At 45.5% G+C, this 25837-nt stretch overlaps 1 protein-coding gene across 4 annotated transcripts in view; it reads right to left on the reverse strand.

Moving 5' to 3' along the window:
* Positions 1 to 25453, reverse strand: part of FYN (FYN proto-oncogene, Src family tyrosine kinase) — a 206879-nt gene extending 181426 nt beyond the window's left edge. For all 4 annotated transcript variants that reach the window (XM_019929594.3, XM_019929593.3, XM_019929591.3 and 1 more), the window contains exon 1: positions 25313 to 25453. The gene's annotated coding sequence lies outside the window, so the exon portion shown is untranslated. The remainder of the gene's footprint in view (positions 1 to 25312) is intronic.
* Positions 25454 to 25837: the final 384 nt, after the last annotated feature.

Here is a 25837-nt window from a genome sequence, read left to right on the forward strand (position 1 = left end):
TGAGATCTTAACTTTTCAGAGCCAGGAAAAATAGGGATGGAGGTCTTGAGTGTGTACACACACACACACACACACACACACACACACACACACACCCCTTCTTCAGAGTGCCTACAAGTCATCCATAGCTGGGACACTCTGAAAATGTGTCTCCAAGGTCTTGTTCAACTTACCTCTTGGCTTAAATCTCCCCTTTGTCCCCAGACCCTATCTGCTCCACTTCCCATCTGACTGCGGGTGAGCCTCACTGTCAAACAGCCTTCTTGGGATGGCCCTGTTTTCCCATTAGCTGGGGCTCCCCTCTCCAGGAGGCCTGCCAACCCACCAACCTGCACAACTTGTCCATGGAAATCTAGTCCCAAGATCACCTTAGAACCTTGTGTCAAGCCCCTGGCACAGCTGATGCTGCCTCTGACGGCACCCATGCCCGCTTCACATGAATCTTTAAAGTGCCAGGCGCAGGGTGGCAGACCTCCAGCTTGCTCATGCACTCTGCCTACAACCTGCCAATATTACGGTACCTCATTTATTATTTGTGATTTTAGCTGTTCGAACAAAGCTTCAGTTTTAATAAGGTGTCTAAAGAGAACAATAACAATGGTTGAATGGAATTACGTTGACAGCAGTATGTTAGGGCAGAAAGTAAAAGGTGTGAGAAATCTGGAAGAAAAAAAGCAGAAACAATTTTTCCTATCTTAGTAGAGACTCAAAGTTGTTTTCAGTATGATTCTTAGCATCTTTCTTCCTGGTCAATGGTTTAAAATACCCCCATCATAAATTACCATCCCTATCAAAACCACCACCCCGCCTCCCTACACACAAAAGAGAATTTTTGCACTGTTTGAAAGACTGTGTAATTAACAGTCACATCTTTGTTTCGTTTAATCAAAGATGACTCAGAATGAAGGGAAGAAAAAATGACCATGGGGAAGAGAATTAAAAACTCATATATTGTCTTCTGCAGAGGGGCATTCAAATCATGAACTCACTGCAGACACGCGAGAGGAGCAGCACGGAGGCTGGAGGGAGAGGACACGCTAACGAGCTCGCCACAGCCCGCACCTCAGCAACCCACAACCCCCATCTCTTCCTTGCTTCTGAGACATGCTGTCTTGTCCTACCAAACAGGCAATATATGCTTTTTCTTCTGGCTCACCCACTGGGGATCTAGACACTGTTGAGCTGTAAAAAAATAAAATAAAAAGGGAATTCCCTCTGTCCAGAAATTTCAACTGGCCTCCCTATAACCAGCAAAGAGTAAGTCAGTACTATGAGAACTTTTCACCAAAGGGAACATCTATACAGTAGAAGTCTGACTTCCACTCCTGAACCCTTTAGGAAGGCTGTCATTCTGATTTATAAAATGGAATGTTCTCATATGCAAGGTGAAAGATTCCTTCATCTGCCACAGAAAGAGCAGTTGGAGAATCGTTACCCTTTTCCAAAGTAGTGAGGAAACTTCGCCTCTCCCATGCACACAGCACAACTGCAGTCACACAGGATACCCAGTTCAGCAACAGGCTCTGAAAGAACGAGCCTTCACTCCACGCTACCAAAAGGCAAACTGAAAAGCTGCTTGTAGCTGCTGGCTCACTACTACACGAGGAATCTTACCCATACGCACATATATGCGGCATCATCCAATTTCTTTTTCAGGCTTACTAAACAGATCGAGCTAATTAACAAAGACAATACATATACGTATCACCCTGCAGCCAGAGCCCAGAAGGATGTCACAGCGTTAACCTCAAAGTCTCCCAGCAAGCGCACACGGCCTGAGATATTTTTAGGCGCCAGCTCCATTGTTTCAAAGAGGATATGGATGGATGAAATAGAATTGCCTGAAAGTAAAATTCACGTGGTAACCCATTTTGAATGAAGAGTGGCATTAGTTTTTAAAACCAGTTCTATCTTTCTTAAATAAAGGCTGTTTCTGAAAGGTCGAGAGTAAGTAAATTTTGGTCATCAAATGTTTAGGTGAAATAGAGGTAACATTTTATTTCAATGGCTCCTCTATTTAAAAACTTGACCAATTATTCTCCTACTTTATCTGTTTTCTAAACCTAGATTATTGCAATATCCAAGTTTTAAGATTCTAACACTTAAGGCAAGATAGACACCTCCCTCCCCATATGTGTGTATGTGTGTTTACAAATATAGATATGCATATGTGTTTATACAGATATTTTAAATAGTTGACTATTTTGATATAAATGTATTCAGTGGTGGGCTTGTGGGCATTAGGGCATGTTCCATGCTTTTATTCTTCCTGCTGAAGTAGTGCTGATGTTTTGTTTGAGAACATGACTGAAGTGACCCAGATTCCCCACTGGAAAAGGCAGATCCAGAAACGCTGCAAATGTGTGACTGACTGCAGGAATGGAAGCCGAAGGACGAGGCCTGGACCCAGAACGAACCACTCCCCACTCTTCAGATCAGCTCAAGTCCTCCCTCATTGGCGGAATACACAAAGATTTTTATTTTTAGAGAAAACTCTAAGAACAACACTGAGAAACCCTCAGCTTTGAGCTCCCTCTTGATATAGCCATCCCCCTGCCTCCACTGCTCTCCTATTTCCACCTACACACCTTGCGCGATAGCACAGTGCTGGCAGAGAAATAACCAGGCCCGGCAAAGGGGCACTGGCCACATGTTCGGAGAATGGCAAGCGGCTTGGCAGTGCACGGGGGTGGCTGAGGACGGTGGAAGGCTGGTGGGAGAAAGGTGGGACATTAAGGCAGAGGCCAGGTGGTGAGAGACAGCATACACCAGCTCAGAAGTCAGGCAGTGAGGGGCACACGTCTGCACCCATCAGTATATCCTCAATCCGCTTCTATCCCAGGAAAGGGCAGAAAAATAGATCCAGCCCCCAGCATATTCCTGGCACTGGACTAAGCATCGTCATTCCAGTCTCACCCACTGTGCTGGGTAAGTAGAAACTTCTCCTAACTGGCCTTCAGGGCTCAGGACAGAATTACTTTCCTGCACCTGTTTCCCTTTGGTCCCACTTCTCTGAAGAACTGGATTTCATCTCCAGTGTGTTCCTACAGCACTTCATGCAGTACCTGTTTCCCTGCCTCTCCTGCTCGAACGCTGGCTCATCTGTGGCCAGGATGGCACTGAGTACAGCGCCTGCCGCATCACAGGCACTCAGGCCGCCTCTGCAGATGGAGGGGTGAAGGGTTGAGAGGGGCAGTGGCAGGGTGACTAATGAAAAACTGACCAGCAGAAATAAAGGAAATGAAACCACGCTGCATCAGGCTGCCCCGCTGCCTCCTGCACGTTCGAGCAGAGTGGGTACTGGGGAAGGGGTGTAGAAACCCAGGGTGCACCCACATACCAGGCACACATACACACATAACCAGAAGACAACCTGTTCTTTAAATTTAGTCCTGTGTCTTTAGCTACAAATAAAGGACAAAGATCCAATCTGGAGATTCTGCTGTTATTATTATTATTTTTTTTGCGGTACGCGTGCCTCTTACTGTTGTGGCCTCTCCCGTTGTGGGGCACAGGCTCCAGACGCGCAGGCTCAGCGGCCATGGCTCATGGGCCCAGCCTCTCCGCGGCATGCGGGATCTTCCCAGACCGGGGCACGAACCCGTGTCCTCCCCTGCATCGGCAGGCGGACTCTCAACCACTGCGCCACCAGGGAAGCCCTGCTGTTATTTTTAATATTACCCAGTGTTTCCTTTCTACTTAAAAAAAAAAAAAAGTTACTGGGAAAACATTCAATACATTAGAATCACTATGATTCAATACATTAGAATCATAATCACGTCTTGTATAAGATGGAGATTTAAGGAAGGGCCATGATGAATCCAAGATTTAAATCATGGTCCAGGCTTCTGTTTGATTATTTTAAGAAATGGACGATTGAGAGAGAAATGAGGGATACTTTTCTCCTGCCACAGAGTCTCCTCTATTCCCAGTTCAACCCTTTTTACTACTTGCAAAAGACTTAAAATATTCATTGACCTGCCAAAAAACATCTGCACGTTACTAGACACGTCTCCACATATTCACGTCTGAATGGCTTCTTTCTGCTCCAACGATCACAGATCTATTCAATCAAAACTCAAGTGAGAACTCAGAGCTGTACGTGGTGTAATGTCAGTGGCGACTGAGGATAAAATGGCCATTTGATAGCAGCTTCCATAGCGAGCGTGTCAACAGGGACAGTGTTCCTTCGGTTATTCTTAACTTAGGATCCAAGGCACAAAAAAGACCAGGCGGGGCCAGACTCTGCCACAATTCCAAAGAAAGCTGAGACACATACAGAGTGCACACAGAAGCGCCTCAATGTTCTCTGGCGAAGGGGGGCGGGGGCTCCTGGCTCCCTGCCTGCAGCCCGGGAACAGGCACACTCTCACAGTGGGCACCCGGGGCCTCCACAGCTGCACACAGACACGCAGGGCACCACGATCTGCTGTGTGCCCCACAGCTGGGGCAGGCCCCGGGACGGGACCCAGCTCAAACAAGGCCTTCCGTTGTGGCGTATTCCTCATGGCCCCGTTTCCCCAGGAAAAAATGTTTTTTCCTCTGGCCATTCATTCTGGCCCCAGACGAGCTCATTCTCCCGTGTCTTCCTGCACACGTGAACCTTCTAACAAGGTTCGAGATGGCAGCAAAGGTGTGAGATGGCAGCACCTGCCACTCTTCTCCCACCTTACCCACCCCTAGTAAGGGCACAAGGATACGTGCACGTTCAGAATGGTGAGGGGCACAGGGCAGTGAAGAGCCTGGGAAAAAGTCGATGCCACGTCCAAAGGCATCTTCAGCACCCTGACATCAAGGGGACCCCGGAGGAATTCAAAGGAAAGGGGCTAGTCTTGGGGAGGACAGCAAAGGTGGCTGGAGAACACCCTTGAGTCTCCCACATAAGGAAGACATCATGGGCCTTGGCCAATGTCGGATACACTTTGTTCTACTACCTCATTCTTATTTCTTTTGTATAAATATTCACTCACCTCACTGAAAATCTGCAAACTCTGGGACCCCTGTGATGACGGAGCTTTCACCTCCGGCCAGTGTTTCTACGCACATATAAAAGTTACCCCTAGTGGAGCGCTGCCATCCTGCCTGTCACAACCGACAGCACACATAACCTTCTGAGAGAAACAAACAGGAGGGGGAGGCACCTCAAGTATGAACAATGTACCCAGTACAATTACTGCAAGCAGTAAGGCACAAGCGTAGGCTCTACCACCCAATGATCCCTCTCACCACTACGAATTACGCTCCAAAACACAGAATTTTGGTCCACAGCCAGGGAGGAAGCAGTTGGCTTGGAAACCAAGTTCTGTCCTAGCTCTGCTGTTTATTTGCTCTGCGATTGGGCAAAGGGAGAGGGTACACCAACAGTCACATATTAAACAACCCACAGGGGCCGGGCAGGTAAAAGAAATGAATGGAGCAGGTGAGACGGGGCTGGGGTGAGCTGAAGTGCCCTGCCCCATCCCGAGAGGACAGCTGCAGCACTGCCTTGGGAGGGCTGTTATCATGAGGGAAGGCAGGCTCAGTTTTGCCAGACCTTCCAATTTTTTGTTTTCTTTCAAGAGAAGCTGGAAATCTCAGTTTTTATACAAAAGTGCCCAACTTTTAAATGTTGGTTTAAATTTTTAAAATGCACCATGTGGTCCAACAAAACATAAATGAGGGTATCGTACAGCCCATAGACTGGTTTGCTATCTTTGTAAGTCATAAGAGCTATCCCTTGGTTTCTCTTTCTGTTAAATAGGAAGTTGATTTCTATCTGCCCACGACTTGGGGTTTATTTAAGAGCACAAAAGGGGTTTTTATTATCATATAACAAAAAATCCAAGTACATTCAGATGCACGAAGCAGGGTAACCCAATCTCTTATTTTTTTAAAAAACCAGGGTTTACACAAACGCTCACACCTGGGGCTTGATGTTTTGTAGAATTACTGGAAATGTATACTTCTACATGATAGCTTCTAAAAAAACAAAAGAGGTAAATTGTAATAGTCTTAGAGGATGAGGGGTGAGTAAGTGGAGTGAGTGGTGGGGTAAAAGCTTGCTTGGAATGGCTTTGATTTTTTTAACAAATGCTATGTGGAGACCAGTAGTGGAGACAGCCCTCTCGAGCAGCTCTGCCATCAAGGGCAGCAGGGATGTGAGGTGGCTGCCACAGGAGAACGCGAGGCGAAGATAACATATTTAAAAAATGGATGAAATTATAAATGTGTGTATGTTGATGGAATGAACATGTTAAAGCAAACAGACAAGCAAGCAAAAAAAAAAAAATCCAAGTACTAACTAAAAGAACTGTGTCAGCAAAATACTAGACAGTGTTGGGTGCAGTAAAAATTTTATTAGTAAGAGTTAAAAAGCCAAGATCTAGTTATACAGGTTTTCCTAAACAAGAAGTCAGAAAAAAAAAAAATCTTTACTACAACACACACTGTCCCACATTTTACACTGTGCCATTTCTGTATTTGTCCTTTTTAGCCTACTTCTAGCAGAGTCTCTCTCTTTGCTAAAATACATTAGTTGCCATGGAAACGATGTCATAGTGCGTAAAACCATTTACTGTCCTTGGAAAGGCATTCGTGATAAAACTGAACGGCAGCATGTTTTAAAAAGAGATCCAACAGAAAGCAGTTGTGTAAGAACACAAGATCTCAAAATTGTGACTTCAAAGTATTCCTCCACCACCACTGTCACATGGCCCTGTTTCCCCCAAATCAACCAGAGAAGCACTTTTCCCTGTTACAGACACCAAGTATATGCAAAACAAAATCTCTGACCTAATGCTGGAGAAAACAATAGACTCACTAGAATTCACACTTGCCTCCCTGGGTGGAGGGAGGGGGCGGGAGGGGGATGGGAGACTGCAGAATCAGGATAGTTTGGAGGCATCATAACATCTCTGCTAGCGGGTATGATTTAGTCCTGTGCTACATTCTGCTGTCCAACTTTGTTATCAGAGGTAGAAATAATGTTCAGGACATAGAGATTGAGACTTGTATTCCTTATCCCCAAAGATTAGCAAGACACTCCCTCTTTTTTCCTTTCATCAACTCAAATCATATTCACTCCTTTGAGAAAATACATTGAGCATCTCTCATGTACCACACTGGGGAAGAAAACAGACAGGCGAGGTACATGGCACCAGGAAGCTTAAAATCTAGCGGGGCCAGCTGGGCGGGTGGGAGCTTAAGAGGCTTCCTGGGCCATGTGAAAAGCTCGACTTTATTCCAACTCAAGAGGACGGCACTGAGGGTTGTTACCCAGCAATGTGGTCTCAGTGGATTTTTAAAAGCTTGCTCAGCTGTGGGACTGGAGCCAACAGTAGAGGAGGGCAGAGTGGTAGTGTTATCAGAACAGCCTGGCCCAAAGAGGACAGTACAAAGCAGACGGAGAAATGTGATCTCTAACTAGGGTGACCTTAGGCCATGGCTTGTCTGTGAAAGCGCTAGATTACACCCATTGTCCCAGCAGCCTGTCAGATGAAGCTTTTGTCCAGATGTTTCATTTTTTAAACCAAGGACTGTTATTAAGAGTTGCATTAAAATGCACCAAGACTGGCTTCAGCCATGGTCTTGCCTACCAGTGATGAGACAACTGCACAGTGAAGAGAATTTTCTTTCTTACGTGTGATTAAGTCTGAATGGTAACCAATGACAATCCACCTCCTTTCCTGTCCTTTTCCAATCTTGGCTGCAGTAAATACCTCTCTTTCAAGGAAAACAGGCAGGATGCTCACCAATAAAATAAAGAGCAGTTGGACACGAGCAGCTGGGGCAGCTAACTCCTCCCATTCTCAATTGGTAGAGCCCCTGCCAGACACTGGATGTACTGACCAGTTGTGCTGACCCCTACTGCAGCCTGAGATGCACAAAACACTGGGCAGAAGGATCCATGGGAAACAGAAAATTACAAGTTAGGTGTCTGTGAAATATTTGCAGGAAACAGACCTTTTCAAGAATGGTGTGAATGCTCTCATTACAGTGTTTTTGTCATTTATCTATTGTTATTCTATTTTACTTTGCAATATCCTCTTCAGCAGCAATGGACTGAAAAAGAAAAAACTGCAAATTAAATGAAAAATTACTGAATTTTTGTTTGTTTAAGAAAGCTGACGATGTTAGCTGGCACAAAATGTTCATTGGTATTATTCACCATGGTATCCTTAATGATATCATTCACTAGATAAGTCCAGTCTGCTGAAGAAGCATCAGTAACTACTTCACAGTTATTGTAACAAGACTGTGCCCAAGGATGACAATTCAACACAGGCAGCTATGGAAGGTTCACTGACACAGCACTCTAGGAAGCATGACTTTTCCTTTAGATCAAATGCTATTCTATGTTGATTCCGCATATTTTTAAGTTCAGGTTTTTTTTTGTGCACATAGGAAAAGTGAAGTGAGAGCTTTAATGTGTTGGTTTCATTAGCAGAAGAAAACACCACACAAATGATTCCAGTTGTATGTTAGTATTAACAGGTGTTTTAAACAGAAGAATCAATTAATTTCAATTATGGTTTGATTTTTTTCCCCCATCTATTTCCTGGGATCAAAATGAAGCTGGTGGAACCAGATGCAACATTTCGTGCTAGTGTGACTGCTACTGTCATTTGTCAAAAGTTTAACACGAGATGAAATTATTTGATTTTGCAGAATACAAATACAAATTTTGTGATGCTATAAATCATTGTCCTTACTAAATCAAGAAATCTATGGAGCGGAAAGTTATTTGACGTGGGTGTGGCATACGCACAATTCATAACTGCATTCAAACAAGTGGCTATATCCTACCAACTCAAAATAAACTATAAATGCAGAAATTGATAAATAGTTAGAAAAACTGGAACTCTGAAATTTTTGTGATAAAGTGCTTTGTGAATACAAAAAACACTTCAGCATGGTAGTACACGCCTTCTATTTGCCGCCTGTCATCATCAACTAGGTTTTAGAAATGTTTGAGAAATGACTCTCTAAGTCAACCTAAGTGTGCCATGCTGGTATGTGGATGAATCCTGTAAAGTCTGGGTGTGTTCTGTTGCAAAACAGTTGGAAATCTTTGCTCAAAGTAGTGAATGAAGTGCCAAAACACTTCAGCTTTTAAAAAGCATTTAACAAAGTGCAGTTACTGAAAACAAGGCTTGTGGAGAGGAAGATGTTAAAATTTATCCCAACAAAAGCAAAGGAAGCCACTAAACACATTAGACAATTCAGTGTCCAAGATTTAATTCTGAAACAGTATTACAGATATTTTGGAGTATCTCAACTTGTGGCAATGTTTTGATGATGTTCCTGGTTTTAATTGGATACATTTATATTCTGTACCACAATGGAGTGAAATTATGAACGATCTATGATTTTGTGTCACCTAAATGGGATAAAGCATTCAAAAGGACCACAGGGGGACTTATTTTCATGAGTTTTGCCTTATAAAATTATTTATTGAAGATAAGAATCCTGAATGGGGGTAAAAGAGTTGTGAAAATACTTGGGCTAAAATGTTCACACATTTCGGTGTGGAAAAAAAAGTTATTCTGAGAAAAGCCTCCATTTAGCAGAATTTGCTCTGAGCTTATGTGCATCTGTAGAAAGAGTTATTTTCTCAGTTAAAAATATTGTGATGTATACATAAATGCGAATTGAAGACAGTAATAGTTTCAAATATTAACTATAAAACACAACTTTGAAGGAAATTGCAGGCAACTCTATGAGAATTAAAAACAATTCTTTATAAAATAACACTGACATGAGTATTAAAGACATATGGCTGAAAAACTGGCTCAAGTGAGTGAATATGTACCAAGAATAATTATCATCTTATGTTCTTTTTCTTGTTTAGATAACCAGTATAAAAAGATTTTTTTTGCTCTAATGTATAGGGACATGTTTTTAAGTTTTAGGAATTTTATTTTTGAGAAGATTGTGAATAAAACTATTTCATAGGTCAAAAATATTATGAAAATGATATCAGTTAATAAATCAGCGCTTTTTTTTAAGTTCTATAATTTAAATTATTTTAGTGACTCCTTTCAAAAAATGTTATGGTCCCCTATCCCTCGCTCTCTTGGCTCCCCCAAGAGATGAGAGAAAATATGAGATGTATTTATGTTTTGAGAAGATGTGTTCAAAGTGTCGCCGTAATTTTCTAGTAGGAAAATACAAAAAGCAGTATCCCAACAGGCAACTTTCCACCTGACTCCGCCCCACCAAACGTATGCTTTTTAAAGCAAAACGGAAGACTTCCCTTCCAAAATTACTAGGCATTTCAAGAAACAGCAGGTTTTAAAACATCCTCTTAAATGCAACATCATCCTCGTATGACTGTCGGAGACAAAATGTATTCAAAAAGAGCTAACTGGTTTTTTTCCCCCTCTCTCATTTGAGTGTTCTGGTAACTACTTATGAATTATACTTGGAAATGAATCCCTTCATAAACTCATGCTTTATTTAGTACATGAGGATTGAATAAAAATGAAGTGCTTCTCCCCTTATAGTCTGTCAGAGACTGTAATTTCTAGTATTCACCCTGATACCTTTAAAATATGGAACTAAAGGATCACACCCCGTAAGAATTACCTTCTAGTCTCCAGCATCCCAGTTAAGTTCATTAGAGAAAGGCCTGAAATGCTAATACTTTCCATTGACCTGAGACTCCATGGCAACCGAGGTCCTTCCTTCCAGGACACTGGGAGGAAGTGCCGCCAACTAAACAATGGGAAGCCCAAGTTCCCCACTGCACTTTGGAATATCTGGTGGACAACTCTGCTCCTTGAGAGGACAGATCTTCCCACTTCTTGCCCAAAATGAACCTAATACAGGTAGGCTAAGCCACAATTTACCCAAAGGAAAAAGCATATTATAGGAATACAAGTAAGCAAATTTGCCACCATCACCATCACCATCATCATCCTGTTAAAATACAGCTCAAATGCAACGTAGAAGGTTTGAAACGTATACTTCCTACTCAGCTGCATACATTTCTCCATAGTTGAATTCAACTTGATCATGACCACTGCATTTCTGCTGATGGTAGAAAAAACAATCTCGCTACTTCAAGATAACTTGCTCTTCAGATTTAAAATTTTCGTTGCTTCAGGGCAATTAGTCAAATTGAGCTCATCTCAGACTGCCTCTCAGGGCTGTGTTCCTTTTCAAAAGGGCTGTGTTCCTTTTCCTCTCCCTCCTTCCCCAAGGGGAAGATTAGAGACCACCACATGATGGGGCGACGACCTGGTCCAGGCACTGCCCTCTAAGCCCTCACTGGCCTCCCTGGGATGTCTCATCCCTTTGTTTTGGGTGCTAGCCTGGTTCTGCTGATGTGATTGGTGGAAACCTGCAGCCAGTCTTCAGCCTGGCCCAGTTCATTCTGTGCCCTCTTCAACCTGACCCGGGGACTCTCCCGCCCAGCTCCCGCAGCACCTCCACATTTGTCCTAGGGGGCCTGCAGGATTGTTGGGATTTCTCTTACATCACATGTAAGCTTCGGGAAATGAGGGGAAGGCGTATCACCTCAGGGCTGTTTCTGCCTAAATATGCCCCAATGCAGGGTCCACTCCAATGTGGCGTCCTTCCAGATAACCAGATGGACGCGGGGCAGATTCTCCTCCGCCCACCTGGAGTGTGGCATCTCAGTGACCCATTCATTTTTTATCTCTAGCCTCCTCCAAATCTCTACAAACTCCATCCTCCAACCCAGGAAGGCACTTCCTCCTTTCTGCAGCCTCCCCATCCTGCGTGGCTGACTGTACAATATACGCCACGTCTTCTGAGATCTGGCTTCTCGGAATCCGCAAATCACTTTGCTTCTAACAAAGCCTGCCTCTCTTAAATGAAGGCCTGGGCTAACGCTGGTCTCCAAACATGCCTCAAGGTCCTGTTTTGGAAGTCAAAAGCTGAACAATGTCTTCTTTGTCTTAGGCCATACTCTGTCCTTCCCCCGAAGTAATGGAATCCTCTGCCTCAATGGGGGAGACTAACAGGGCAACTAAGAATTAGAAGGAAGGGAAAGTAAATTGAATACTAGTTCAAAGTATTATCCCCACTGAACCAGCTGGTCATAATGCAAGTTCTCAGAGGTCCCAGAACACTCATCCAGGATTTTTAAAAAGTGCAACATACTGACATGTCATTTTTCTAGAAGACACCATTTATACATAATTTGAACCAAGGGCAAAAAGGGAACTATGGCTTCCATTTTCTTGAATTCTTTATATAAGAATTATTGTCCTTGATCTCTATTCTACTGTTGAGTGGATCCATTCAACAGGAAGCCACCCTGTTCAGCATCATTTAGAACTCTCCACCTCCTGGGTTTCTTCTTCCCAGGGCCTTCTCGCCTTTGCCTCTCCTCCTCCGTATATGATGGGTGTGTTCACCCATCATATCCCTAAAAGCTCAGGCCCTTCCTTGCCTTATCCGTCATCCCAATTCCAGCTCACTCCCCTATCCAGCGTGAACCCTACTTTCAGCTAATTCAACTGATGCTTTATCTCTTAGAACATCTTCTTCATTTGACTATTCAAACCAACTCTCACCACGAGGTCAGATTTTCCATTCCAAAGTGACAAGTACTACCAAGCAAAGTCACAAAACTGGGCTAAAGGGACCCATTAAAAATACTTACAAATTCCAAAGGAGCCTCACTATTTCTCTGTAATACTTTTTATCCATCTATTAACACATTATCCTATATTCTCCTGGTTGTTTGGGCTTTTTCTATATTCTCCAAGTCTCCCTCCCATCCCCAAATCTTCCAACCTCGGATGATGGTTCCGCCTCCAATTTTACTGAAAACTTTCAGGACACTCCACGTCTTTGAACTGCTTTTCACATAAAAATTTCACTGTCATCTTCACCTATCTTGAAGCGACAGTTTAAAATCACACATGTAAAGTACTGTGCCTACCCTTTAGTAGTCATTCAAACTTACAAATACCTTCCTCATCTGTTCTTTCTCCCTCCGAGTTACTGCTAATTTTTATCCTTTTGAGGGCTATAGTGGGTTGAATGGTAGCCCCCCAAAGTATGTCCATCTGGAGCTTGGGAATGTGACCTTATATGGAAAAAGGGTCTTTGCAGATGTAATTAAGGATTTTGAGATGAGATCATCTTGGATTAGGGTGGGACCTAAATCCAGTGACAAATGTCCTTATAAGAGAAGGCCATGTAAAGACACACAGAGGATAATGTTGTGTGAAGATGAAGGCAGAAACTGTACTGACGGGTTTACAAGCCCAGGAAAAACAAGGGTTGCTGGAAAGAGGCAGGGAACAGTCTTCCTGAGCTGACACCTGAACCTCAAGACTTCTGGCCTCCAGAACTGTGAGAGGAAATTGCCTGTTGTTTGAAGCCACCCAGTTCATAGTCATTTGTTACAGCACCCACAGGAAACTAATACAAGGGCTCCTTCCATACCTGACGTGATCAGGTATCAGGTCGTGTCCCCCACCGACTCTTTGTTGATCCCCTTCCATCCATTACACCTCTCTCTCCAGCCTCACCAACATCACCCTCTTTAGTGGATCATTTCTGCATGTTCTAGCTCATCCAGGAGGCACCAAGAGCCCAGCTGAGTGTCCTGGTGGGGAGTACGAGCAAGACTCCTCCCACAGTGACAGTGCTGTACCTCAAATGCGTGGGCGCATTGTTGTGGCAGTGGAGGCTGGGATATTTCATCCCCTGGAGGCAGAACCTCTGTCACAAGCCAGGGATGTGAGATCAGGGACGGCACTGGGGCTCCCCTTGAGCCCCCTAGACTGGGGACTCTCAACACTTTGCCACACTGGACTCTTCTCCGTATGGCATAGTTGGGCTGAGGTACAATCAGAGAATGTTTGGAGCTGCAGTTTTCCAAACGCCAATCCTCCTTGTTATACCCTTAGGTATAAACTAACCAGAACTTCCCAGGAGCTACTGACACCCACAGAGGCATGTGGCTCTGCTCAGGACACGGTAGTCCTTATAGGTTCTTCCCAGCCATACCTCACCAGCCTTCAGTGAGCAATCCTTGGCCCCTTAGAGAACTACCTCCAAGTCTCAGCAGTCTGAAGTCAAGAATCTGTTGAAATAATAACCATAAGACACAGGGAATTACATGGTCAACCGCACTTCTGTGAACAGAAGGGTGTGGTATGGCATATTACCTGTGCTTTGGCCCTAACCTGCTGACAGAATTAGAAGCTGGGATCATTGCATTTTCGACCAAGGAGGGGAAACATAAGGTGGAACCTAAAACATCATGTGCAACCAAACTCTGAATTCTATCCCATGACTCTGAGGATCCACCAATGCAGAGGACCTGATGTGTTATCCACAAGAGGAAAATTTACTCGAGATACATCTCATGCCAGAAGTACCGAGAACACTTTTAAGACCTCCCAACTTGGAAGCTTAGAATCAAGATCTACAAGCATTTAATAAATCCACAGTTCAGTGCAGTGTTTCACGGCACAAAGCAAATTAAATGAGGTGCACTTTCAGCCTTCTAGAAGCTTGCTACTGAAAATGCACAGTATTGACACTGACGTACCAAAGTGACTGAACACGAACAAGCTGGATAAATACGCGAAGTGGTGATATTATACGCTGGCCAAGGGGAGAGTGCATCTTGTTAGTGGCACGTGATCTCCCACATTGAAGGTGGTGCTTGTGGCAGTGGGGAGGCGGGCGGGGAAAGCGCTGAAATCATAGACAGCGCGTGGGGAAGGAAGGAAAAAAGTTCACTACCGCTTTCCAAAGACCATAATGGCTTTTCAAGCAACAGTGAAGCATAAGGTCCACCCCTTCCCCCTCTCTGCTGTTAGCAGTTGGCCAATATCTACAGAAGGTGTTTTTAATGCTCTCCATCCCTCGGATACATTAAACCTGGCATCCAGGTGAGGATTAGGCAGGCAAAGCCATTCATGAGGAATCACAGAGAGCTTTCCACAGGGAGCTGAGAAGACTCTTAATGAGGGGCTGACAAACACTGCCTGTGTGCTGTTGTGTCTTCTGTTACAGAAATGACTCAAGTAGTCCCTCCCCGCAACCATGGAAAACATTTTATAAGGTTTATTGTCAATCACTCTGTGGAAGGATATACAGAGGCTGTGGTTGGGTTCTAGTGTTAAAACATTACTCTGTAGGACCTTAAGTCTCGGCTGAGGAGATTCTCCAGATATGCCAAATGAACAAAATGCATGGAAAGGAAGGCACCCTCACAGCTACAGCTGGGTTCCATGTGGCTGAGGGACTCAGCTAAATGCTACTGTGAGAGGTCCAGCCATGGGTAGGTGCACAGTAGGTGAGCCTGCCTCCTTCCGTTTCCCCAGGCTCCACAGACCTTCAGGCACAACACCAGCGGTCCCTTCTGCCACTTTTCCCTCTTCTATAACTCACTGTTGTATTTTTCCAGTTTCTTCCAGATTTTGAAACATTCTGCATTTCTCCCTGGTCTTGGACATCATTGTGCACTATCGGTAACTTTCTGTTGTTTTTGGTGAAAATCTTATTGATGAAAACCTGATGACTGAGGGCAAAAGAAGTAACTGTTGCCCCGACCACCTTAAATTTTTAACAAAAAGCTCAAGATTATGGATAAAAGATCTTTAAACACATACCATTCTCAGAAGACAATGGTGGTTCTGAAGACAGTATAGGACAGTCCCCGTACCTACATCACATGGGTCCATAGAGAGTGAATCTAGTGCCGTCAGAAACTACAGAAGCTCCATGTCCAAGGAGATGCCAGCCTAGCCTCACAGATGGGGAGGAAACCAGCTACATATTCCAGCACTCTGCCCCCAGGGCCTATCTAAATAAATACCTGCTGAGTATCTACACCATGAATGACAGTGTGCTACAAGCTACAGGGGGACAAAAAACCCCAACATTTTTGCACATATGAGGCCAATGGTCTGTTGAGAAGGCAGGACCCACATACACAGATTTCCAGGAGACCTGGCTTCTAGTCTAAACTAAGTGAGGAACTGCATGTATGACCTTGGGCAACTCACAAAAATTCTCTGCTCCTTGGATTCCTCATATCAGGATTTAACTAACAACACAAGGCATCATTTCTTAGGAGGCAACTGAGAGGCACACAGGTTCAATGCAAGAGAATGAGACGAGGGGAAGCTGCCCAGGGCTGGGATTCCAGCTGGGCCTTGAGAAATGGATAGGGTTCCCGGGGAAAGGAAGGGCTGGGGAGTCCAGGAAAGGAGAGCAAAGGCCAGAACACGTATTCCATACTAATGAGATACTATGTTGACATCTGGAGAATCAAGTGTTAGCGTGATGGTGAATGAGGTGAGCCAGGAATGCCTCAGAAAATGGAGATGGGGGAAGGCGTTGAATGCCAGGCTAAAGGATTTGGCCTTTCTCCCGTTCACTGGGTTGTTAGGGGACAAGGCAAAAGAACCAGTATTTACATCAGCCAGCACATGAGTTTTGACATGGATCAACCACCTCCTCAACTCAAGCTAGGAAGCGTAGGAGTGAAGCAACTGGAATCATTATTTGCAAACCACAGGAGAGCCTGAAGGACACAACGTATCACGAGAATATCGATCGGGCAAAGGCACACACAAAGTACAGCTACAGAACTGGCATTTTCAAGCAGGAGATGGTGATAAAAGGTACAGAATGACAGAGTGTGAGAGTTCATTAACAACTCAGCTCCTGTAACTGAAAATGATGAGGGGCTATTTGTATCTCTAGGAGGTCAGACAATAAAAAGGTGAACCCCTCCAAACTCTGAGAGCAAACAAGAGAAACCTTTAACAGAAATCAGTGATTTTCAAATATCCTTGCGTGCATATGCCTAGCTACGGGAAGCGTATCACACAATTTCTGGAATACAGTTCAAATTGAAATAAAAGTCCAATTTTACAAGTGACAACATTTGCTATTGTTACTGCTTCCAAACAGATACTACAATGTGTGGAAATGAAGGAACTCGTTGGTGTTTATTTGCCTATTCAGTAGAATTTCAATTGGGCAGAATTTCACAGAAATACAGATTCAGTAACTTTTTCTGGGGATTAAAAGAAGAAAGGATTGGGAAAAGTGCCCTGGGCTTTGTTGCGGTAAAGGCAATCTGACTCATTTTTAATTTTCCATTAAAGCCCTACTTTTCAGTATAAAGCAGATGGAATCCTTATACAACTCCTTGAAAAGCTTACTATTTTTGGGTACCTCCAAGATGGAAGCTCTGAAGAAAATGAAAGTGTTTGAATTCATCAGATGAAATCCCACCAGCACATTCAAAAGGAGCAGGTACTTAGAAATCTTAAAAATACAAGGTAAGAGGTCTTTCTGTGACGGATTTCTGACCCCAGCCTCCCCCGGGCTTAGTTCCCTCTGGCTCTGGCTGATGGGTGGTTTTTTGCCACTTCAACAGCCAGCTCCCCCCACTGTGGCTGAGTCACTGTGCTTCTTCATTCCTCGTCTTTCAGAAGCTGCCTCCCCGATGGCTCCATCCTCAGGGCCATTCTCATATACAGGAAAGATGTCAGTGTTCAACCCTGGCCACCCCATACCTCCTGAGTCAGAACTGGGCCTGGGACTATGCATCCATTCTCTAAGACCCTCAGAGGACAGTCATGTAACCACGGCCCCAAAGCTCCTTCCGTATCATGAGATAAGGCCTGGTTAGACATATCCTGTTTGTCTTTCTGCCAGAGTGGATGGTAGAAACAAGAGGGTGATCTTGACTGTGTGTGGACTGTGAGGTACTGGGCTGGGAGGCGGAGGGCACCGCCTCTAGCCTGCGGTTTATAATCTTGTTTGAGAGTTGGAAAAAATTTAGTGTTAAGAGCATTGATTCTGGAGCCAGACTGTCTGGGTTCAGACCCCAGCTCTGCTTACTAGTTGTGTGACCCTGACCAAATCACTTCACCTCTAGGCCTCAGTTTCCCCATCTATCAAATGGGAATAATAACGACAGTACCTCATGGAATACTGCTGGGTGTTCAGCTGGCAAATCAATCACGAATAAGACACAGCCCCTGACTTGAAAGAGCTCCCAAGTCAGGGAAAAAGACCAGTGTCTTCCCACTGTCCGACCCAGCTGACTCCACTCTGCTTTAGAAGTCAGGCTGTGATGAGGGTGATGATGAGGCAGTAACCAAGTGCCATGGGAGCCCAGAGACAGGACCAAAGGGGGGCTTCCCAGAAGGTAAGTCTTGAGTGGAGCCACAGAAGGAGTGGGGCTTCCCTGGGGGCAAAGGCGCCTTTGTATCCCCCAAAACCTAACACAGAAGTAACTGCAATGCAAAGGCAAGGAGGCTTGAGAGTACGCAGGGAACGAAGAACCACAGCTTTGGAGCAAAAGCAGGTGCAAGTTTGGGAACCAGACACACCTGGCTTCACTAGTAATTAGCCGTGTGACAATGGGCAAGTTACTTTACCTTTCTGAGCCTCGATCTTCCCATTTGACCCTGCCTCATCGAGTTGTTATAACTAAGTAAATTCCGGTATGTAAAGCACTTAAGGCCTCTGGGATTCAATAACAAAGGTAGGTATGATTATTTTTCTGGTATATTTAGGGAGAGGTGAGTGGCTGTGGGGTGCTAAGTGCTTTTTTACACTATCACAGAGGGCAATACAGGTCAGAAATAAGTAGTCCTCAGGAAAGGCCTTCTGAATTCAAATCAGCAATGGGCTAAGACTTTCCCACACCTTATTTTTTTTCTCCCCCAAACACAGTTAATGGGTGCTCAGTACTCATTTGCTCAAACCAACGGGTGCTGCCTAAGGTCACGGGTGGACAGAGGCACAACAGGTGATGATCTCTGCATCCAAAGAAGACCCAGCAACAGGACTCCAGTCTGCTTCACAGCCTGAGCAAGACACGACGCAGGTCATTCTGGAAGCAGGCTGAGACGAGAGGGAAAACGCTCTCATTCAAACGAGAGCTCTCCAACTCAGGGCCTTACAAACGTTGTTAAACTTTCATGAGTCAGTTAGCATTATCTTTTCTTCCCACGTTTTTATTAGACCATAAATCCAGTTCAATTTATATCCTTCCAGGATTACTGTGTTCTAATCAAGTCCAGAGCGCCACTTACTCCGAAGTTGTCTGAACTACATGTCACCCACGTCCATTTGGATAATACCGTTCAGGCTTCTCATGTGTTTTAGTAGCCAAAAATTAGATTTGCTCAACTAGAAACACGGAAAAAAATTACTTTCCTCTAAATAACCCAAATCACCTTTTTTTCATAGGAACCAAGTGCATGAAACTCGTAACTCACGGGGCTTTTTCCTATTCTGTGGTTTATTCTACCTTCAGAAAGTCACGATGACATTCTGAAGTCAAACTCAAGGGATGCACATTGAAAATAGGTTAAAACTCTGGTTATCTGACTAAAACAAAGATATCCTTTTATAGGGCTAACTTCAAAGTACTTTTATGTTTTCTATTGAAGAATAAAAAAGGTTCTGCATTTCTTAAGAAGACTTGCTAAAAATGCTATTTTCCATCATATTATTTCAACTAATTTCCTATGTTTTCCAATAATTCTTGATTCAGAACTGACAATCACCCACATCTCTTTCTAAAATATTCAAAATGTCCTTTTCTGCACAGAATACATTTTTTTTTTTTCGCGGTACGCGGGCCTCTCACCGCTGTGGCCTCTCCCGTTGCGGAGCACAGGCTCCGGACGCGCAGGCTCAGCAGCCATGGCTCACGGGCCCAGCCACTCCACGGCATGCGGGATCCTCCCGGACCAGGGCACGAACCCGCGTCCCCTGCATCGGCAGGCGGACTCTCAACCACTGCGCCACCAGGGAAGCCCCAGAATACATTTTTACCCTCCCTTCCCTAAGGGATATATGTGTCAGATGTACACGTTACGTGTATATGTATGTATCTACATATATACACACATGAACCACAGCAGCAAACACACAGCTTTTCTATGTGTGGGGTACTATTCTGAGCACTTTACATGTATTAATTATGGACTCCGCACAGCAAACCTTTGAGGTAGGAACTATAACTCCATTATAAAGGTGAAGAAAGGGAGGCACAGAGAGCTTAGGTAACTGGGTCCAGCTCACACAGCTGGAAGGGGTCAGACCAGGACCACACCCCGAGTCCATGCTCCTGACCACAGCCCACACCTGGGCTGAAAGGGTTGAAACCTGGCTTTAAGTGGTGACTGCCACCTTGGCACTTAGCCACTCGGGGCCTCATTTTTCCTCATAAGTAAAATGGATGTGCTGGACTACATGATCTCTAAGTCCCTTACTATTCAACTGCCTACAAGATACTTTGACTGGAAAGTCCAAAGTGTCCGTGATAAAGTCATCATTTAAACACCCACTCCCTGCTGCTTTTACTGCATTGCTTGTCTGCATGTCTTTCTCCACCTACTTCCCAAGGACCCCCCTCTGCCTCTCCCCTCACACAATATGCTATCTCACCCTCTCTTATTCTGTCTCTTTGGCTCCATCCCCACTTCCGTGCAGCACCTCATCTATGGCTCATCTGAGTTTCCACAACTACCTTCCCTGCATCTGTCTTGACCACCTCTGGCCATCAGCCCACAGTGTGGCCAGATGGATCTTTACAAAACAAATCAGACCAAAGTGGCACCTCTACTTACAACTCTTAAATGGCATTCCTGACATTTAAGTACTCTTCCACCAGCCCCATCTTCTCCCTCTGTCCATCTCTCTACCACCCTCACCCACCCTGAACGACTTGCAGTTTCCTAAAAAGTCTGTGCACCTGCTTTCTGGGCTGCTCCTTCTGGGGCTTTCCCACAACACTCAGCGGGCCAATTCCTCCTCTGGCCTTCTCTGTCTCGCCACCCCATTTTCCCACCTCTCTGTGGAGTTCATGCTCTCTTGCGGACCCCTAGAATCACGGCAGTTATCACAGTGGTCAGAGACTTCCTCGTGCAGTTCCTTGGGCCAGGATTATAACTCTTTGTCTCTGAAGCATCTAGTTCAATGTCTGGCAAGTGGTAGATACAATGAATGAATGTTGCTGGATGAGTAAATATGTAGGACGATTCACAAATTCTTACAGACCTATCTGTGGGACACACAGGGACCCAGCTGAAAATAAAGAATCACACAGAGTAAAAGTATTTCCAGTATCAACATGCTTTGCTTTCCCATTTTTTAATTTATGTTTTTTATTTCCTAGGTGAGCAATAAATGAGGGTCTAAAATGGAAAGCATGGTGGTAGAAATGGACATTTTATTTTTTATTTAAACATAGTTATATTTCCCAACAACCAAAAGTATCAATTGCCAAAGCATTTACGCCACCCCCTTTATGGCATGTAACACATTTTAATCAATATCATCATTATATCCATAGGTAGTATTTTGCATATTGCCTCATGGCTAAGAGCAAGGGCTTTGAAACCAAACTAACTGGGCCTGAATCCTGACTCTACCACTTACTAGCCATGTATGATCTTGAGTTAGTTATTTAACCTCCCTTGCTTCAAATGCTGATCTGTAAAAATGGGGATTATAAGTGAAACTACTTCATATCATTATTGTTTTTAATTGAAGTATAGTTGATTTACAATTTATATTAGTTTCAGGTGTTCATACCATTATTGCTAAGATTAGAGCTTAAACAGTGCTTGACACATAGTAAATACTCAATAAAAGTAGTTATTATGTATTATTTTTATCTCCTCTAGCAGACTAAGCTGAACAGAGAGAACACAGCAGAAGTATTCATTTTCATAATCCTATCTCCCAGTGCCTTGCACACAATAACATACTGGCCAATGTTTGCAGAACAGATGAATATAATAAACTGTTTATAGCAAAAACATGTGCATAACTAAGTATGATGACTAGTACAGACAGAATTGCTCCTGGGAAGGCCTGTGGAGAACACGGATTATCCACAACACTAGCAGTTCACCCCGCTCCTGGAGGTCTGGGAGCTCACTTTACTCCACGGAAGATGCAGGGCTCACAGTCACCAACTCAGGGTATCTGCGGGATGGAGGGGACCCAGGGGGGACTGAAGAGCTGGGCAGATGAGGCTCCCTTCCCATGAACATGGCCTGGGGCAAGAAATTTCTCCTCTCAAGTCTGTTTAATTTCCTCTTCCAATTAGAGAAGGTATGACTGTGATTTCTAAAGACCCGCTTAGCCACTTGGGGAGTCTATAAAATCAGCAGATAAAAATCTTGGCCAACAAAGGTGCTACTGGAGAGCCACGTCAAAGTCAGCACAGGAGCCATCAGATCACTGTATTACAGGAAATTACTGGGTGGGAACTGGCCACTAGAACCGACAAAAAGCAAGGTTTTGGGAAACAGGTTTAAAATGAGAAGGTCAGAACTTATAAAATCAAAGATACAAGACAATGATGGGTACAGGCTCTAGGTTACCATTTAATTCTCATCAGCCTACAAACTCCTTGAGGGCAACGACTGTGCCTTGTTGAGAGGCAGTATATGGCAAAGCTGCTGGCCCAAAATACATTTCTTCTTGAACTTTTTTCTGGTCACATGGCTTAACTATATTTCCCAGGCTCCCTTGCAGTTAAATGTGGCCATATAACTAGCCCTCAAGTAAAGTATGTAAGTAGAAGTGATGGGTGTCATTTCCAGGCCTAGGCATTTAAAAAGTCGGTACATCCCCTCTATTCCCTCTTTTGTCCTTCTGCCAGCTGAAAGCAGGTTACAATGGAGTGCTATGGGATGGGAGAACTTGGGGTCCAGAATCACTGCATGGAAGAAAGCCACCCACTGATCAGAAATACCCATTTTGAATTATTACATGAGGAATAATAAACGTCTATTGCTTTTGAGGCATTATATTTTTGCAGGCCTATTTGTTACAGCTGTTAACAGTAGCCTAATTAATCCAGGTGCTTAGCACATACCAAAGACCTAGCTCACACTTGTTGAAACAAGATAAATAAGACCAGGTTCCTTCTTCCAATGTGTTGCTCAGACTAATGCTGGAAATAGACATGTGCCAGCTGCTGAGGTATGAAAACAAAATTGGACGCATGGTGATTTGTTTGAAGGTGAAAAGATGGAGAAAGCATCCCAGAGTAGACGACTTTTCAGCTAGGCTCTAGGTTTAACGGGACCCAAGCAAATCAGGTGGGGTTGGAGATTCCAGACCCAGGAGAAAGCATAGAATAAAACTGCAGAAAGCAGAGTATGCGTTTGTTCACATTCAAACTCATCATTCTCTTGAACTCGGTCAACAGAGCGCAAGTTTATTGTGCACTGACTTTCTTTCCTGGGTCTGGCATCAAACAAACAAACCATTGTTTTTTGTTTTTTTTTACAGTACGCTCATTAATCCTTTTGCTTTTTTTTTAATATAAAAAGTTCCAAGATGGATGTCCTTAGAAAGTGCAGAAGTAAATGTTTAATGAACCATAACAACTCTTTTCTAATAAAATTCTTGAAGAACATGAGACAGTTCTATTACTTATAATAGTCAAAGAGCCATGCTCTTAGGAATCAATGGGTTCAACCTAAGTTTTGACATTATTGATTAAGGATGTAATAGTCACTGGCTTACAAAATGGAACATTAAGCCCCCAGATTTACATTTATATTTCCTCTTTAAGAGGAACATCAGTAGATGGTTTAAGAGATCAGTCAAAAGATTCTCTACATCCTTCGATCATAGCTAAGTGCCTCCAAAACCTGAGATAGTTACCAAAACCACTTCCTCCAAAAATCTGTGAGTCCCTTCATCTGAAAGCACAGTACCCATGGGGCAGGGACTCGGGAGAAAGAGCACAAAGGGTGGAAAGTATTACAGTCAACTTGGTGGTGAGAGGAAGGATGTGGGCGTCTGAAGGCTACCCTGAAGCAGGGAAGAGACACAGTCTCCAGTGGTCTTCCAAATACCAATTTAGTGCTGTGTTAGCAATGTCCCCAGGAGCTTGTTTAAATATAAGGGTAAAACAATTACTAGGCAGACAAGACTTCATTTCAAAAGACTTCAGTACTCCTTAGACTTGAGAGAAGAAGCAAGTTAGGCTGCCTCACTCCTAGCAAACATCAATTTAACTCTCTTTCAGAAACAAAAGTCTTCTTCCCCCAGACCAATTTATCCTACCCCCTACGATGAGAGGGGGTTGAAACTGGGTGGGGGAGGGTGCTACCTTGAAAGTAAAGCAACTCTTCAGACAGCTGAAATCATTTCCCCCTTAAATCTAAGAAATACTGCAGCTGCCAGTCAATACTACCGGTCCATGAATACAGCAAAATGCCAGCACCTGCCACCCTGCATCTGGGGCCTTTTATTTTTTGGTAAATGTGGCAGGAAAGACTCTCAGAGAGAAGATCAACTGCTTTATCTGAGAAAAAGGGAAGCCCCAGGGAAGAGAAACAAGAAGCATCGCGCCCATCCTTGGGTACTTTGTGCATCTCCTCTCTGTGCACTGAAAGGGCTCTTTGTGTCACACACACACACACACACACACACACACACACACACACACACAGCCGGCGAGTCTGTGTGATTTATTGGGGGGAGGAGGGGCAAGAAGGGTGATTTTATTATCCCTCTTCTCACTCAGTCCCAGCAAATCTCTGCCTGGGCCCAAGCTCGGTGGCCTCTTTCTGGCTCAGTCCCCTCCGCCTGTGGGCGCAGATAAGAGAGGGGAGGCGACCAAACAAAAACAGTCATCGATCTAAGGAAGTCGAGAGGAAATCCAGCGAGCAGGGAAGGGAGGAGAAAGGAGCCTAAGGGAGCAGGAGGAATGTGGGGGTCAGAGGAAGAGGAGCTACGGCTCCAGCACGGGGGACTGGGGACGGGTGGGTGGTGGCACAGGAAGAGTGGAGGGGAGGATGGGGGAAGTGCAAGGGACGTGCCAGAAATAGGCAGGAGGATGCGATGGGGAAGGCGACGGCCGCAAGAGGAGGAGGCCGAGAGGTGGAGGAGTGGGGCAGGGGTGGAGTGGGGTGGGGAGGGAAGCAGCACTGGGCTTCAATTATTAAGTGATTACATCATCCCTGACATTAAAACAACACACACAGCCCGGGTCCCCGCGGGGGGCCCCGAAAAGAGGGCGGGGGTGGAGTCTGGGCCAGCCTAGCCCCGAAGCCAATTCCTATTCACAGCCGGCGCCCGCGAGGAAATGCGCCCCCCATGCCTGAGCTACCTCGGGGCCGCACCCCGCAGAGGTGTCCTCCAGCGCGACCACAGGAAGACTCCGAGCGGGACCAACTCCCCGGCAGCCCAGCGGGGCGCCCGGGAGACGGCGGTGGCCCAGAGACTGCAGCGCTGGGCCCCGCGGCGGGGGCGGCGCTGCGCGGGGGCGCCGGCGGCCGGCGTCTCCGCAGCATCCCCGCAGCCCCGCGGCGCATCCCCGTCCGCTTACCTGCGCTGCGCTCAGGCTCCGGAGCCCATTCACATGGTCCTCTCCCCGCCCTCCTCCGGCGCGGCCGAAGCGGCTCCGGTGGTTCCTCGGCGGGCCCGGGAGCCGGTGGGCCTTCTGAGAGTGCCCAGGGGGCGGCGCCGGGTGTCCCCGGCCCGGCGGCCGGATCCCTCCCAGGCGCGGGCGGCGGCTTTGTGTGAGCCTGGGAAGCCCTCGGTGCTCGGCTTGAAGCGGCGCGCGCCCGGACGGCGGTGGACGCGCGGCTCCGAGTGCAGCCTCTCCTCTGCTCCCGCGGCCGGTCGGCGGTCGGGTCTCGACGGCCTTCGGCTCGCGGCGACCCCCTCCTCCTCTCCCGCGGCAGCCCCCTCCCCGCCGGCTCCGCTCCTGACAGATGGCGCAACTGCAACTACGCGCAGCCGCTACCGCGGCTGCTCGCAGCTACTCGCGTTGATGCTCCAGCCCCTCCAGCCCCAGCGGGGAGCGAGGAGGGGGCGGGCCGCACCGCGAGAGTGGCAGGCTTCGCTGCCC

The sequence above is a fragment of the Tursiops truncatus genome, chromosome 12 (genome assembly GCF_011762595.2).
Source record: "Tursiops truncatus isolate mTurTru1 chromosome 12, mTurTru1.mat.Y, whole genome shotgun sequence".
Classification (NCBI taxonomy): Eukaryota; Metazoa; Chordata; class Mammalia; order Artiodactyla; family Delphinidae; genus Tursiops; species Tursiops truncatus.